Here is a 17,897-nt window from a genome sequence, read left to right on the forward strand (position 1 = left end):
TTGGTTACACTTTAGCCCCACGCTCCTAATCTTTGGCCGCCTGGTGCGGAGTGGGGGTGGGTAAGTGGGAGGATCTTCTCCTGGACCTGCTCTTGGGCCTGGTGAAAACAGCAATTTGTAGGCCCAGGATGGACGGGGCCCATGGGGGGGTCACTCTGGCTGCCTGCCTCTCTCCCATGGTCTTGTCCCTGCCCGGGTGGCCCTGGAGAGGGAGCAGGTGGTGTCCACCGGTTCACTTGATACCTTCCTCGACTGGTGGACATAGAAGGTATCAAGATGCGATAATCGATCCTCACAGTCACATTGTGATTTAATTATTAATTGTGTGTGTGTCACAAATACATTTCTTCTATTTTGATACAAAAGTTCTACTAGACATGTTAAACTACTAGTTATTTAATCAGGGCTGCAGCTGCTGAAAGGTTGACTGTACTGAGGTTTGTGGCCAGAGCTGGCAGACGTGTTGTTCTGAAGTCTGATGTCTCACACCTGAAGAGTCTGTTTATGTCGTGTTGTAATGACCTTTTTCTGTTGCCTGGTGTCAGAAATAGAAATCAAAGGAAGATGATGCCCCACTCTGTTAATCAACTCTTTGACACATTTCCATTTCTTAATTTACAAAGATCACAACTCCATTAGTGAACAATGGATTGCCAGTCTGCCACTTTTTACTGAGGCTTGAAAGGATACGCTGTGAAGCTACACCTGCCCATCTGTCTGTGTGTCACTGTGTTTGGATTGTGTAAGACAACAGTCCAATATCTCGCCTACATCCATTACAATTTTTGAAATGTTAGATTGTACTTGGAAGAAGTTGAGTTTGAAACTAACAATTCTGAAATTGGGAGCTTTTAATGATTTCTGTTTTTCACGTAACTATATAGTGATGTGATCAGTCAAAGCAAATTAACAGATGGTGCTATTTACTGAACACAACTGAATAATTCTACAAGGATGCTATCGCAGTCTTCCTCAGTATTAACTACACCCCCCAATTTAGTGTCATCAGCAAATTTTGAAATTGTACTTCTGATTCCCAAGTCCAAATCATTCATGTAAATGGTGAACAACAGTGGTCCCAGCACCAATCCCCGTGGAACACCACTTCCCACCTTCCGCCCGTCTGAGTAAATACCTTTAACTCATCCCGCCACTATAACTGGACTTGTCTCCATTCCCGTGCCGAGGGGATTGCTGTACCAGACGGGAGGGGCAACATTTGGGGACTCTCGATTCTCCACCAATTCCCATTCCCCTTCTTTCTGGTGGATAACGGAGGTGCCACTGTGTGTAATGTGCAAGTCAGTAAGAGTTGTCAGCGAGGATTAATCAGCACTTTCTAATTGGAGATGATAATCAATGGAATCTTTCAGACAATGAATTGTAGATTTTATAGCAAAGATTAATATACAATTGAAGTAAAAGTTCATAATTTTATTGTAAAATATTTCAGGAACACTCATCAGAAATTAAGGGGAAAGATCAGACAGCAGTACTTAAAGGGACTCTGCAGCCCCAACAACGCAATCAGCTATATATCCAGAATATTAAAATCCAGCCCAGTTATAGGGGTTATTAACATCAGCAGAAACAAACCCCAACTGTCAGAATGAACATGGTTCAGTCCTGGATGTGATTAACAGCAGCAAAAACAGCAGAATCGAACCGCTGCAGTCACTTGTAAACTTGCTGGTGTCTCAGCAGGATGGATGACTGATTGAATCCCTTCTCACACACTGAGCAGGTGAACGCCCTCTCCCCAGTGTGAACTCGCTGGTGTGTCAGCAGGTTGGATGTCTGAGTGAATCTCTTCCCACACACGGAGCAGGTGAATGGCCTCTCCCCAGTGTGAATGCGCTGGTGTCTCAGAAGGCCAGAGGAATTAGTGAATCCCTTCTCACACACGGGGCAGGTGAACGGCCTCACCGCAGTGTGAATGTGCTGGTGTATCAGCAGGGTGGATGAATTAGTGAATCCCTTTTCACACACGGGGCAGGTGAATGGTCTCTCCGCAGTGTGAATGTGCTGGTGTATCAGCAGGGTGGATGAATTAGTGAATCCCTTCTCACACACGGGGCAGGTGAACAGCCTCTCCGCAGTGTGAATGTGCTGGTGTATCAGCAGGGTGGATGAATTAGTGAATCCCTTCTCACACACAGGGCAGGTGAACGGTCTCTCCGCAGTGTGAATGTGCTGGTGTATCAGCAGGGTGGATGAATTAGTGAATCCCTTCTCACACACAGGGCAGGTGAACGGTCTCTCCCCAGTGTGAATGCACTGGTGCTCAATGAGGTGAGATGACTGCCTGAACCTCTTCCCATAGTGAGAGCAACTGAATACTCTCTCCTGTCGAAATCTTGACTCCGAGTAAGACTCTGAAACACGTAAGCACCGTCAGATAAGCAAAGCTTTATTTTACTTGCATAAGGGGAGCGAGAGCCCAGTCAATGGCTAGGCTCACAACTCCAGAGAACATCTGTGAATGCAGCATATTTATACATTCAAACAAGCAAGTGTTCTATAAATCACGTGTGATGGTATTGTATCATTTTAAAACAAATTAAGAGTTAAACAAATTAAGAATTTGGCAGAAGGACAATCAAAAGGTCAGCAGAACAGAAATATCTCCAGACAAGGTTAGTTAATCATATATTCTGTCAGGAGGTTCAGTCTGAATCTTGTTACCAAATGATCAGCTTAATTATGTCTGAATCTTGTTACCAAATGATCAGCTTAATTATGTCTGAATCTTGTTACCAAATGATCAGCTTAATTATGTCTGAATCTTGTCACCAAATGATCAGCTTAATTATGTCTGAATCTTGTTACCAAATGATCAGCTTACTTTTACTTGGCCATTTTATTCTACCCAGCATGCTAAGTATGATGTCAGTTTCCACATTCCCCCCTTTTGTCCTAACTAGGACAATAATCTAATCAGATCTGGATTCTTCGGAGCCTTTCTAACTCCATGGCTTCTGCCTTTTCTGAATGTTGTTGAAACAGCCAATATGCCATTTTATTGGAATTAAAGGGGATAGGTCTTAATGGAATTCCTCCCTTTGTATGGATGGATGATGTATGGATGATCAGGAGCAGGAACCCTGGCTGATTTCCCCTCTTTCCAACCCAGGGGTGACTGGGCAGTGATCAGGAGCAGGAACCCTGGCTGATTTCCCCTCTCTCTAACCCAGGAGTCACTGGACAGTAATCAGGAGCAGGAACCCTGGCTGATTTCCCATCTCTCTCTAACCCATGGGTCACTGGACAGTGATCAGGAGCAGGAATCCTGGCTGATTTCCCATCTCTCTAACACAGAGATCACTGGATAGTGATCAGGAGCGGGATAAGCATGGGATTGATCCGGGGCAATGGGGAGTGAGCGTGGCAGTAGGATTAGTTTGTGATTGATACAGGGCTAGAGGAGAGAGCTGGGCAGTGGGATTAGTTTGGGATTGATACAGGGCTATGGGGAGAGAGGGTGCAGTGGGATTAGTTTGGATATAACACAGGGCTATGGGGTGAAAGCAGGGCAGTGGACTTACGTTGGGGATTGATACAGGGCTATGGGGAGAGAGCGGGGCAGTGGGATTTGTTTGGGATTGATACAGGGCTATGGGGAGAAAGCGGGGCAGTGGGATTAATTTGGGGATTGATACAGGGCTATGGGGAGAAAGCGGGGCAGTGGGATTTGTTTGGATATAACACAGGGCTATGGGGAGAAAGCGGGCAGTGGCATTTGTTTGGCTATAACACAGGGCTATGGGGAGAAAGCGGGCAGTGGGCTTACGTTGGGGATTGATACAGGGCTATGGGGAGAGAGCAGGGCAGTGGAAATAGTTTGTGATTGATACAGGGCTATGGGGAGAAAGCAGGGCAGTGGGATTAGTTTGGGGATTGATACAGGGCTATGGGGTGAGAGCAGGGCAGTCTGATTAGTTTGGGATTGATACAGGGTTATCGGGAGCGAGTGAGGCATTGGGAATAGTTTGGGATTGATACAGGGCTATGGGGAGAGAGCGGTGCAGTGGGATTTGTTTGGATATAACACAGGGCTATGGGGAGAAAGCAGGGCAGTGGACTTATGTTGGGGATTGATACAGGGCTATGGGGAGAGAGCGGGGCTGTGGGATTTATTTCGGATTGATACAGAGCTATGGGGAGAAAGCGGGGCAGTGGGATTAATTTGGGGATTGATACAGGGCTATGGGGAGAAAGCGGGGCAGTGGGATTAGTTTGGATATAACACAGGGCTATGGGGAGAAAGCGGGCAGTGGGATTTGTTTGGATATAACACAGGGCTATGGGGAGAAAGCGGGCAGTGGGCTTACGTTGGGGATTGATACAGGGCTATGGGGAGAGAGCGCGGCAGTGGGATTAGGTTGGGGACTGATACAGGGCTATGGGGAGAGAGCGGGGCAGTGGGATTAGGTTGGCGATTGATAAAGGGCTAACAGGAGAGAGCAGGGCAGTGGGATTAGTTTGGGACTGAGACAGAGGGTTGTCAAGTAGCTGTTCCTAGTCCACTTTGGACAGATCCTGCCTTATCATATTAAAATCGGCCTGTTGTTTGCTAAATTTCCCCACTGAACTCACGGTTAATCTGCTTTATCAAAACGTGCCTGGATCTCCTGGTATATTTCAATACTGAACCTCGGTAGATTAAATAAAAGTGTTACCGTGATTTGATTTAAATGAAGAGGAGGGATTCACATGCGGATGAATGTTGGTCTGCAGATATCTGGGTACACCTTAGAAAAATGAAGCAAATAAAAGACAATTAAAGTCTGTTCTGGGTATTCCTACTGAGATTTGAATGAATTTTAGGCCGTGAGACTCACTGTCTTATACACAGGAGAGAAGGATTACATCAAACAAAGATAATGGCCCTGAAATCATGGTCTCCGTACCAATGACTTAGGCCTTGGTAGAGGCCCCGCAAGTTCCGTGTTTCCGTCTGCGCTGTGTATGCGCTGAATCCCCGGACTTGCAATCTATCAAGGTTTGCTACAGAATCGATAGAGTAAAGCTCTCTTTAAACCAGCCCATCAAACACTCCCAAGGCAGGTACTGCACGGGTTAGATACAGACAAAAAGCTCCCTCGACACTGTCCCATCAAACATTCCCAAGGCAGGTGCTGCACGGGTTAGATATATATAGTAATGCTCCCTCTACACTGTCCCATCAAACACTCCCAGGACTATGGGGAGAGAACGTGGCAGTGGGGTTAGTTTGGGATTGATGCAGGGCTATGGGGAGAGAGTGGGGCAGTGGGATTAGTTTGGGATTGATTCAGGGCTATGGGGGGAGAGCAGAGCAGTGGGATTAGTTTGGGATCAAGACAGAGCTATGGGGGGAAAGCGAGGCAGTGGGATTACTTTGGGATTGATACAGGGCTTTGGGGAGAGAGCGGGGCAGTGGCATTAGATTGGGGATTGATACAGGGCTACGGGGAGTCAGCAGGGCAGTGGGATTAGTTTGGGGATTGATACAGGGTATGGGGAGAGAGCGGGGCAGTGGGATTAGTTTGGGGATTGATACAGGGCTATGGGGAGAGAGCAGGGCAGTGGGATTAGTTTGGGGATTGATAGAGGGCTATGGGGAGAGAGTGGGGCAGTGGGATTAGTTTGGGATTGATTCAGGGCTATGGGGGGAGAGCAGAGCAGTGGGATTAGTTTGGGATTGATACAGGGCCATGGGGAGAGAGCGGGGCAGTGGGATTAGATTGGGGATTGATACAGGGCTACGGGGAGTCAGCAGGGCAGTGGGATTAGTTTGGGGATTGATACAGGGTATGGGGAGAGAGCGGGGCAGTGGGATTAGTTTGGGGATTGATACAGGGCTATGGGGAGAGAGCAGGGCAGTGGGATTAGTTTGGGGATTGATACAGGGCTATGGGGAGAGAGTGGGGCAGTGGGATTAGTTTGGGATTGATTCAGGGCTATGGGGGGAGAGCAGAGCAGTGGGATTAGTTTGGGATTGATACAGGGCCATGGGGAGAGAGCGGGGCAGTGGGATTAGTTTGGGGGTTGAAACAGGGCTATGGGGAGAGAGCGGGGCATTGGGATTAGTTTGGGATTGATACAGGACAATGGGGAGAGAGTGGGGCTTTGGGATTAGTTTTGGATTGATACAGGGCTATCGGGAGTGAACGGGGCACTGGGATTAGTTTGGGATTGATACAGGACTATGGGGAGAGAGTGGGGCTTTGGGATTAGTTTTGGATTGATACAGGGCTATCGGGAGTGAGCGGGGCACTGGCATTAGTTTGGGATTGATACAGGGCTATGGGGAGTGAGCGGGGCAGTGGGATTAGTTTGCGGATTGATACAGGGCTATGGGGAGAGAGCGGGGCAGTGGGATTAGTTTGCGGATTGATACAGGGCTATGGGGAGAGAGCGGGGACGTTTGATTAGTTTGGGGATTGATACAGGGCTATGTAGAGAGCGGGGCAGTGGGATTAGTTTGGGATTGATACAGGGCTATCGGGAGAGATCGAGGCAGTGGGATTAGTTTGAGATTGATACAGGGCTATGGGGAGAGAGCGGGGTCGTGGGATTAATTTGGGATTGATACAGGGCTATGGGGAGAGAGCGGGGCAGTGGGATTAGTTTGGGATTTGATACAGGGCTATGGGGTGAGAGCGGGGCAGTGTGATTTGTTTGTAATTGATACAGGGCTATGGGGAGAGTGCGGGGCAGTGGGATTAATTTGGGATTGATACAGAGCTATGGGGAGAGAGCGGGGCAGTGGGATTAGGTTGGGGACTGATACAGGGCTATGGGGAGAGAGCGAGGCAGTGGGATTCGGTTGGCGATTGATAAAGGGCTAACAGGAGAGAGCAGGGCAGTGGGATTAGTTTGGGGCTGAGACAGAGGGTTGTCAAGTAGCTGTTCCTAGTCCACTTTGGACAGATCCTGCCTTAAAATCGGCCTGTTGTTTGCTAAATTTCCCCACTGAACTCATTGTTAATCTGCTTTATCAAAACGTGCCTGGATCTCCTGGTATATTTCAATACTGAACCTTGGTAGATTAAATAAAAGTGTTACCGTGATTTGATTTAAATGCAGAGGAGGGATTCACATGCGGATGAATGTTGGTCTGCAGATATCTGGGTACACCTTAGAAAAATGAAGCAAATAAAAGACAATTAAAGTCTGTTCTGGGTATTCCTACTGAGATTTGAATGAATTTTAGGCCGTGAGACTCACTGTCTTATACACAGGAGTGAAGGATTACATCAAACAAAGATAATGGCCCTGAAATCATGGTCTCCGTACCAACGACTTAGGCCTTGGTAGAGGCCCCGCAAGTTCCGTGTTTCCGTCTGCGCTGTGTATGTGCTGAATCCCCGGACTTGCAATCTATCAAGGTTTGCTACAGAATCGATAGAGTAAAGCTCTCTTTAAACCAGCCCATCAAAAACTCCCAGGGCAGGAACAAGACGGGTTAGATACAGAGTGAAGCTCCCTCTACACTGTCCCATCAAACACTCCCAACGCAGGTACTGCACGGGTTAGATACAGAGTAAAGCTCCCTCTACGCTGTCCCATCAAACACTCCCAAGGCAGGTACAGCACGGGTTACATATAGAGTAATGCTCCCTCTACACTGTCCCATGAAACACTCCCAAGGCAGGTACCGCACAGGTTAGATACAGACAAAAAGCTGCCTCTACACTGTCCCATCAAACATTCCCAAGGCAGGTGCTGCACGGGTTAGATATATATAGTAATGCTCCCTCTACACTGTCCCATCAAACACTCCCAGGGCTATGGGGAGAGAACGTAGCAGTGGGGTTAGTTTGGGAATGATGCAGGGCTATGGGCAGAGAGTGGGGCAGAGGGATTAGTTTGGAATTGATGCAGGGCTATTGGGAAAAGTTTGGGATTGAGGCAGGGCTATGGGGAGAGAGTGGGGCAGTGGGATTAGTTTGGGATTGATTCAGGGCTATGGGGGGAGAGCAGGGCAGTGGGATTAGTTTGGGATCAAGACAGAGCTATGGGGGGAAAGCGAGGCAGTGGGATTAGTTTGGGATTGATACAGGGCTATGGTGAGAGAGCGGGGCAGTGGGATTAGTTTGGGGTTGGTACAGGACTATGGGGAGAGAGCGGGGCAGTGGGATTAGTTTGGGGATTGATACAGGGCTATGGGGAGAGAGCGGGGCAGTGGGATTAGTTTGGGGATTGATACAGGGCTATGGGGAGAGAGCGGGGCAGTGGGATTTGTTTGGGATTGATACAGGGCTTTGGGGAGAAAGCAGGGCAGTGGAAATAGTTTGTGATTGATACAGGGCTATGGGGAGAAAGCGGGGCAGTGGGATTAGTTTGGTGATTGATACAGGGCTATGGGGAGAGAGCGGGGCAGTGGGATTTGTTTGGGATTGATACATGGCTATGGGGAGAAAGCGGGGCAGTGGGATTAGTTTGGTGATTGATACAGGGCTATGGGGAGAGAGCGGGGCAGCGGGATTAGTTTGGTGATTGATACAGGGCTATGGGGAGAGAGCGGGGCAGCGGGATTAGTTTGGGGATTGAAACAGGGCTATGGGGAGAGAGCGGGGCATTGGGATTAGTTTGGGATTGATACAGGACTATGGGGACAGAGTGGGGCTTTGGGATTAGTTTTGGATTGATACACGGCTATCGGGAGTGAGCGGGGCACTGGGATTAGTTTGGGATTGATACAGGGCTATGGGGAGTGAGCGGGGCAGTGGGATTATTTTGCGGATTGATACAGGGCTATGGGGAGAGAGCGGGGCAGTGGGATTAGTTTGGGGATTGATACAGGGCAATGGGGAGACAGCGGGGCAGTTTGATTAGTTTGGGATTGATACAGGACTATCGGGAGTGAGCGGGGCACTGGGATTAGTTTGGGATTGATACAGGGCTATGGGGAGTGAGCGGGGCAGTGGGATTATTTTGCGGATTGATACAGGGCAATGGGGAGAGAGCGGGGCAGTGGGATTAGTTTGGGGATTGATACAGGGCAATGGGGAGACAGCGGGGCAGTTTGATTAGTTTGGGATTGATACAGGACTATGGGGAGAGAGCGGGACAGTGGGATTAGCTTGGGGATTGATACAGGGCTATGGGGAGAGAGCGGGGCAGTGGGATTAGTTTGGGGATTGATACAGGGCTATGGGGAGTGAGCGGGGCAGTGGGAATAGTTTGGGATTGATACAGGGCTATCCGGAGAGAGCGGGGCAGTGGGATTAGTTTGGGATTTGGTACAGGGCTATGGGGTGAGAGCGGGGCAGTGTGATTTGTTTGGGATTGATACAGGGCTATGGGGAGAGTGCAGGGCAGTGGGATTAGTTTGGGGATTAATACAGGGCTATGGGGAGAGAGCAGGGCAGTGGGATTAGTTTGGGGATTGATACAGGGCAATGGGGAGACAGCGGGGCAGTTTGATTCGTTTGGGATTGATACAGGACTATGGGGAGAGAGCGGGACAGTGGGATTAGCTTGGGGATTGATACAGGGCTATGGGGAGAGAGCGGGGCAGTGGGATTAGTTTGGGGATTGATACTGGGCTATGGGGAGTGAGCGGGGCAGTGGGAATAGTTTGGGATTGATACAGGGCTATCCGGAGAGAGCGGGGCAGTGGGATTAGTTTGGGATTTGATACAGGGCTATGGGGTGAGAGCGGGGCAGTGTGATTTGTTTGGGATTGATACAGGGCTATGGGGAGAGTGCAGGACAGTGGGATTAGTTTGGGATTGATACAGAGCTATGGGGAGAGAGCGGGGCAGTGGGATTAGTTTGGGGATTGATACAGGGCTATGGGGAGAGAGCGGGGCAGTGTGATTAGTTTGGAATTGATACAGGGCTATGGGGAGTGAGCGGGGCAGTGGGATTAGTTTGCGGATTGATACAGGGCTATGGGGAGAGAGCGGGGCAGTGGGATTAGTTTGCGGATTGATACAGGGCTATGGGGAGAGAGCGGGGACGTTTGATTAGTTTGGGGATTGATACAGGGCTATGTAGAGAGCGGGGCAGTGGGATTAGTTTGGGATTGATACAGGGCTATCGGGAGAGATCGAGGCAGTGGGATTAGTTTGAGATTGATACAGGGCTATGGGGAGAGAGCGGGGTCGTGGGATTAATTTGGGATTGATACAGGGCTATGGGGAGAGAGCGGGGCAGTGGGATTAGTTTGGGATTTGATACAGGGCTATGGGGTGAGAGCGGGGCAGTGTGATTTGTTTGTAATTGATACAGGGCTATGGGGAGAGTGCGGGGCAGTGGGATTAATTTGGGATTGATACAGAGCTATGGGGAGAGAGCGGGGCAGTGGGATTAGGTTGGGGACTGATACAGGGCTATGGGGAGAGAGCGAGGCAGTGGGATTCGGTTGGCGATTGATAAAGGGCTAACAGGAGAGAGCAGGGCAGTGGGATTAGTTTGGGGCTGAGACAGAGGGCTGTCAAGTAGCTGTTCCTAGTCCACTTTGGACAGATCCTGCCTTAAAATCGGCCTGTTGTTTGCTAAATTTCCCCACTGAACTCATTGTTAATCTGCTTTATCAAAACGTGCCTGGATCTCCTGGTATATTTCAATACTGAACCTTGGTAGATTAAATAAAAGTGTTACCGTGATTTGATTTAAATGCAGAGGAGGGATTCACATGCGGATGAATGTTGGTCTGCAGATATCTGGGTACACCTTAGAAAAATGAAGCAAATAAAAGACAATTAAAGTCTGTTCTGGGTATTCCTACTGAGATTTGAATGAATTTTAGGCCGTGAGACTCACTGTCTTATACACAGGAGTGAAGGATTACATCAAACAAAGATAATGGCCCTGAAATCATGGTCTCCGTACCAACGACTTAGGCCTTGGTAGAGGCCCCGCAAGTTCCGTGTTTCCGTCTGCGCTGTGTATGTGCTGAATCCCCGGACTTGCAATCTATCAAGGTTTGCTACAGAATCGATAGAGTAAAGCTCTCTTTAAACCAGCCCATCAAAAACTCCCAGGGCAGGAACAAGACGGGTTAGATACAGAGTGAAGCTCCCTCTACACTGTCCCATCAAACACTCCCAACGCAGGTACTGCACGGGTTAGATACAGAGTAAAGCTCCCTCTACGCTGTCCCATCAAACACTCCCAAGGCAGGTACAGCACGGGTTACATATAGAGTAATGCTCCCTCTACACTGTCCCATGAAACACTCCCAAGGCAGGTACCGCACAGGTTAGATACAGACAAAAAGCTGCCTCTACACTGTCCCATCAAACATTCCCAAGGCAGGTGCTGCACGGGTTAGATATATATAGTAATGCTCCCTCTACACTGTCCCATCAAACACTCCCAGGGCTATGGGGAGAGAACGTAGCAGTGGGGTTAGTTTGGGAATGATGCAGGGCTATGGGCAGAGAGTGGGGCAGAGGGATTAGTTTGGAATTAATGCAGGGCTATTGGGAAAAGTTTGGGATTGAGGCAGGGCTATGGGGAGAGAGTGGGGCAGTGGGATTAGTTTGGGATTGATTCAGGGCTATGGGGGGAGAGCAGGGCAGTGGGATTAGTTTGGGATCAAGACAGAGCTATGGGGGGAAAGCGAGGCAGTGGGATTAGTTTGGGATTGATACAGGGCTATGGTGAGAGAGCGGGGCAGTGGGATTAGTTTGGGGTTGGTACAGGACTATGGGGAGAGAGCGGGGCAGTGGGATTAGTTTGGGGATTGATACACGGCTATGGGGAGAGAGCGGGGCAGTGGGATTAGTTTGGGGATTGATACAGGGCTATGGGGAGAGAGCGGGGCAGTGGGATTTGTTTGGGATTGATACAGGGCTTTGGGGAGAAAGCAGGGCAGTGGAAATAGTTTGTGATTGATACAGGGCTATGGGGAGAAAGCGGGGCAGTGGGATTAGTTTGGTGATTGATACAGGGCTATGGGGAGAGAGCGGGGCAGTGGGATTTGTTTGGGATTGATACATGGCTATGGGGAGAAAGCGGGGCAGTGGGATTAGTTTGGTGATTGATACAGGGCTATGGGGAGAGAGCGGGGCAGCGGGATTAGTTTGGTGATTGATACAGGGCTATGGGGAGAGAGCGGGGCAGCGGGATTAGTTTGGGGATTGAAACAGGGCTATGGGGAGAGAGCGGGGCATTGGGATTAGTTTGGGATTGATACAGGACTATGGGGACAGAGTGGGGCTTTGGGATTAGTTTTGGATTGATACACGGCTATCGGGAGTGAGCGGGGCACTGGGATTAGTTTGGGATTGATACAGGGCTATGGGGAGTGAGCGGGGCAGTGGGATTATTTTGCGGATTGATACAGGGCTATGGGGAGAGAGCGGGGCAGTGGGATTAGTTTGGGGATTGATACAGGGCAATGGGGAGACAGCGGGGCAGTTTGATTAGTTTGGGATTGATACAGGACTATCGGGAGTGAGCGGGGCACTGGGATTAGTTTGGGATTGATACAGGGCTATGGGGAGTGAGCGGGGCAGTGGGATTATTTTGCGGATTGATACAGGGCTATGGGGAGAGAGCGGGGCAGTGGGATTAGTTTGGGGATTGATACAGGGCAATGGGGAGACAGCGGGGCAGTTTGATTAGTTTGGGATTGATACAGGACTATGGGGAGAGAGCGGGACAGTGGGATTAGCTTGGGGATTGATACAGGGCTATGGGGAGAGAGCGGGGCAGTGGGATTAGTTTGGGGATTGATACAGGGCTATGGGGAGTGAGCGGGGCAGTGGGAATAGTTTGGGATTGATACAGGGCTATCCGGAGAGAGCGGGGCAGTGGGATTAGTTTGGGATTTGATACAGGGCTATGGGGTGAGAGCGGGGCAGTGTGATTTGTTTGGGATTGATACAGGGCTATGGGGAGAGTGCAGGGCAGTGGGATTAGTTTGGGGATTAATACAGGGCTATGGGGAGAGAGCAGGGCAGTGGGATTAGTTTGGGGATTGATACAGGGCAATGGGGAGACAGCGGGGCAGTTTGATTCGTTTGGGATTGATACAGGACTATGGGGAGAGAGCGGGACAGTGGGATTAGCTTGGGGATTGATACAGGGCTATGGGGAGAGAGCGGGGCAGTGGGATTAGTTTGGGGATTGATACAGGGCTATGGGGAGTGAGCGGGGCAGTGGGAATAGTTTGGGATTGATACAGGGCTATCCGGAGAGAGCGGGGCAGTGGGATTAGTTTGGGATTTGATACAGGGCTATGGGGTGAGAGCGGGGCAGTGTGATTTGTTTGGGATTGATACAGGGCTATGGGGAGAGTGCAGGACAGTGGGATTAGTTTGGGATTGATACAGAGCTATGGGGAGAGAGCGGGGCAGTGGGATTAGTTTGGGGATTGATACAGGGCTATGGGGAGAGAGCGGGGCAGTGTGATTAGTTTGGAATTGATACAGGGCAATCGGAAGAGAGCGGGGCAGTGGGATTCGTTTGGGGATTGATACAGGGCTATGGGGTGAGAGCAGGGCAGTCTGATTAGTTTGGGATTGATACAGGGTTATCGGGAGCGAGCGAGGCATTGGGAATAGTTTGGGATTGATACAGGGCTATCGGGAGAGATCGGGGCAGTGTGATTAGTTTGGGATTGATACAGGGCTATGGGGAGGGAGTGGGGCTTTGGGATTAGTTTAGGATTGATACAGGCCTATCGGGAGTGAGCGGGGCACTGGGATTAGTTTGGGATTGATACAGGGCTTTGGGGAGTGAGCGGGGCAGTGGGATTAGTTTGCGGATTGATACAGGGCTATGGGGAGTGAGCGGGGCAGTGGGATTAGTTTGGGATTGATACAGGGCTATGGGGAGAGAGCGGGGCAGTTGGATTAGTTTGGGATTGATAAACGGCTATGGGGAGAGAGCGGGGCAATGGGATTAGTTTTGGGGATTGATACAGGGCTTTGGGGAGATAGCGGGGCAGTGTGATTAGTTTGGGATTGATGCAGGACTATGGGGAGAGAGCGGGGCAGTGGGATTAGTTTAGGATTGATGTAGGGCTATGGGGGGAGAGCGGGTCAGTGGGATTAGGTTGGGGACTGATACAGGGCTATGGGGAGAGAGCGAGGCAGTGGGATTAGGTTGGCGATTGATAAAGGGCTAACAGGAGAGAGCAGGGCAGTGGGATTAGTTTGGGACTGAGACAGAGGGTTGTCAAGTAGCTGTTCCCAGTCCACTTTGGACAGATCCTGCCTTATCATATTAAAATCGGCCTGTTGTTTGCTAAATTTCCCCACTGAACTCATTGTTAATCTGCTTTATCAAAACGTGCCTGGATCTCCTGGTATATTTTAATACTGAACCTCGGTAGATTAAATGAAAGTGTTACCGAGAATTGATTTAATGCAGAGGAGGGATTCACATGCGGATGAATGTTGGTCTGCAGATATCTGGGTACACCGTAGAAAAATGAAGCAAATAAAAGACAATTAAAGTCTGTTCTGGGTATTTTTACTGAGATTTGAATGAATTTTAGGCCGTGAGACCCACTGTCTTATGCACAGGAGTGAAGGATTACATCAAACAAAGATAATGGCCCTGAAATCATGGTCCCCGTAGCAACGACTTAGGCCTTGGTAGAGGCCCCGCAAGTTCCGTGTTTCCGTCTGCGCTGTGTATGCGCTGAATCCCCGGACTTGCAATCTATCAAGGTTTGCTACAGAATCGATAGAGAAAAGCTCTCTTTAAACCAGCCCATCAAAAACTCCCAGGGCAGGAACAACACGGGTTAGATACAGAGTGAAGCTCCCTCTACACTGTCCCATCAAACACTCCCATGGCAGGGACTGCACGGGTCAGATACAGAGTAAAGCTCCCTCTATGCTGTCCCATCAAACACTCCCAAGGCAGGTACAGCACGGGTTAGATATAGAGTAATGCTCCCTCTACACTGTCCCATCAAACACTCCCAAGGCAGGTACCGCACGGGTTAGATACAGACAAAAACCTCCCTCTACACTGTCCCATCAAACATTCCCAAGGCAGGTGCTGCACGGGTTAGATATATATAGTAATGCTCCCTCTACACTGTCCCATCAAACACTCCCAGGGCTATGGGGAGAGAACGTGGCAGTGGGGTTAGTTTGGGAATGATGCAGGGCTATGGGCGGAGACTGGGGCAGAGGGATTAGTTTGGAATTGATGCAGGGCTATGGGGGGAGAGCAGGGCAGTGGGGTTAGTTTGGGATCAAGACAGAGCTATGGGGGGAAAGCGAGGCACTGGGATTAGTTTGGGATTGATACACGGCTATGGGGAGAGAGCGGGGCAGTGGGATTAGATTGGGGATTGATACAGGGCTATGGGGAGTCAGCAGGGCCGTGGGATTAGTTTGGGGATTGACACAGGGTATGGGGAGAGAGCGGGGCAGTGGGATTAGTTTGGGGATTGATACAGGGCGATGGGGAGAGAGCGGGGCAGTGGGATTAGTTTGGGATTGATACAGGGCTATGGGGAGAGAGCGGGGCAGTGGGATTAGTTTGGGATTGATACAGGGCTATGGGGAGAGAGCAGGGCAGTGGAATTAGTTTGGTGATTGAAACAGGGCTATGGGGAGAGAGCGGGGCATTGGGATTAGTTTTGGATTGATACAGGGATATCGGGAGTGAGCAGGGCACTGGGATTAGTTTGTGATTGATACAGGGCTATGGGGAGTGAGCGGGGCAGTGGGATTATTTTGCGGATTGATACAGGGCTATGGGGAGAGAGCGGGGCAGTGGGATTAGTTTGGGGATTGATACAGGGCAATGGGGAGACAGCGGGGCAGTTTGATTCGTTTGGGATTGATACAGGACTATGGGGAGAGAGCGGGACAGTGGGATTAGCTTGGGGATTGATACAGGGCTATGGGGAGAGAGCGGGGCAGTGGGATTAGTTTGGGGATTGATACAGGGCTATGGGGAGTGAGCGGGGCAGTGGGAATAGTTTGGGATTGATACAGGGCTATCCGGAGAGAGCGGGGCAGTGGGATTAGTTTGGGATTTGATACAGGGCTATGGGGTGAGAGCGGGGCAGTGTGATTTGTTTGGGATTGATACAGGGCTATGGGGAGAGTGCAGGACAGTGGGATTAGTTTGGGATTGATACAGAGCTATGGGGAGAGAGCGGGGCAGTGGGATTAGTTTGGAATTGATACAGGGCAATCGGAAGAGAGCGGGGCAGTGGGATTCGTTTGGGGATTGATACAGGGCTATGGGGTGAGAGCAGGGCAGTCTGATTAGTTTGGGATTGATACAGGGTTATCGGGAGCGAGCGAGGCATTGGGAATAGTTTGGGATTGATACAGGGCTATCGGGAGAGATCGGGGCAGTGTGATTAGTTTGGGATTGATACAGGGCTATGGGGAGGGAGTGGGGCTTTGGGATTAGTTTAGGATTGATACAGGCCTATCGGGAGTGAGCGGGGCACTGGGATTAGTTTGGGATTGATACAGGGCTTTGGGGAGTGAGCGGGGCACTGGGATTAGTTTGGGATTGATACAGGGCTATGGGGAGAGAGCGGGGCAGTGGGATTAGTTTGGGATTGATACAGGGCTATGGGGAGAGAGCGGGGCAGTGGGATTAGTTTGGGGATTGAAACAGGGCTATGGGGAGAGAGCGGGGCATTGGGATTAGTTTGGGATTGATACAGGACTATGGGGAGAGAGTGGGGCTTTGGGATTAGTTTTGGATTCATACAGGGCTATCGGGAGTGAGCGGGGCACTGGGATTAGTTTGGGATTGATACAGGGCTATGGGGAGTGAGCGGGGCAGCGGGATTAGTTTGCGGATTGATACAGGGCTATGGGGAGAGAGCGGGGCAGTGGGATTAGTTTGGGGATTGATACAGGGCTATGGGGAGAGAGCGAGGCATTGGGAATAGTTTGGGATTGATACAGGGCTATCGGGAGAGATCGGGGCAGTGTGATTAGTTTGGGATTGATACAGGGCTATGGGGTTTTGTATATTCCACATGTCCTGTGCTTGAAGTCTCTGACATTGGCCAGACATTGTTTTAGCATTTCATTGTCTTGGGCTGTTTACTATGAACATCTTTACCTGTTTCTGATCTACACAGGATGCAACAGATCAGAAAAACCTCCATTCAACAATGCGAATTCCTGTCTCTGCAAAGACATCATGCTGTTCCACAATGCAGGAATGTCGCAAACAGCTTTTGATAGCTGAGATCAACTTTAACCATTCAAACCTTTCAGGTAAAGAAGCTTCTAGATTCCGAGCCACAAATTGAATCGTTTAAGACAGAAAGAATGTCACAGAAATGTGATTTATTGCTGTTATTTTACAATTTACAAATATACACACAATTTGTGTCACTGAATTATAAATAAAAAGCAGGCAAAGCTATGACTTAACAGAAATAAACACTTGTTTTTCTTCCTGGACAGCAAAACCAGTCAGACTGACTTGCAAATGTTTACTGATATGTTGACGTAAAGATTTATAATTGACCAATTTCGCTTCTAATGTTTTTCTCTCAAACATTCTCCACAATATTAATCCCTGCTCTTGTCACAAGGAGTGTTGAATTATTTTAGGTACTTCGCAATTAAAAGCAGGAAACAAACTTCATTATACTCACAAATTTTAATCTCCTATTTCAAACATTCAAACCAAATCGAATTGTACGTTATCACTTTAATCAATGTATTTTCTGTGTCTCTCTCAATAAACAAAGAGTGGTTTCTTCTAAAGTAGCTTCCTGCAATTTTTATACATCATTACATAACTCTTGCTTCAATTAACACTCCACTAAATGTTTAAGAGGAAATCTATATTTACGTTATTCCTGCGACTTGTTAGGACTATCGAACGACAGACATTATAAAATGGTTTGTGTTTTTCCCCTTTCTTGGTTCTCTTCCTAAATGTCTTAATGGTATATTTTTAAAAAGTCATTAAAAAGTAATCTGTAACTCCTACAAATCCTC

Source organism: Somniosus microcephalus, unplaced genomic scaffold (genome assembly GCF_052327205.1).
Source record: "Somniosus microcephalus isolate GS21.2 unplaced genomic scaffold, FLI_Smic_1.0 scaffold59, whole genome shotgun sequence".
Lineage (NCBI taxonomy): Eukaryota > Metazoa > Chordata > Chondrichthyes > Squaliformes > Somniosidae > Somniosus > Somniosus microcephalus.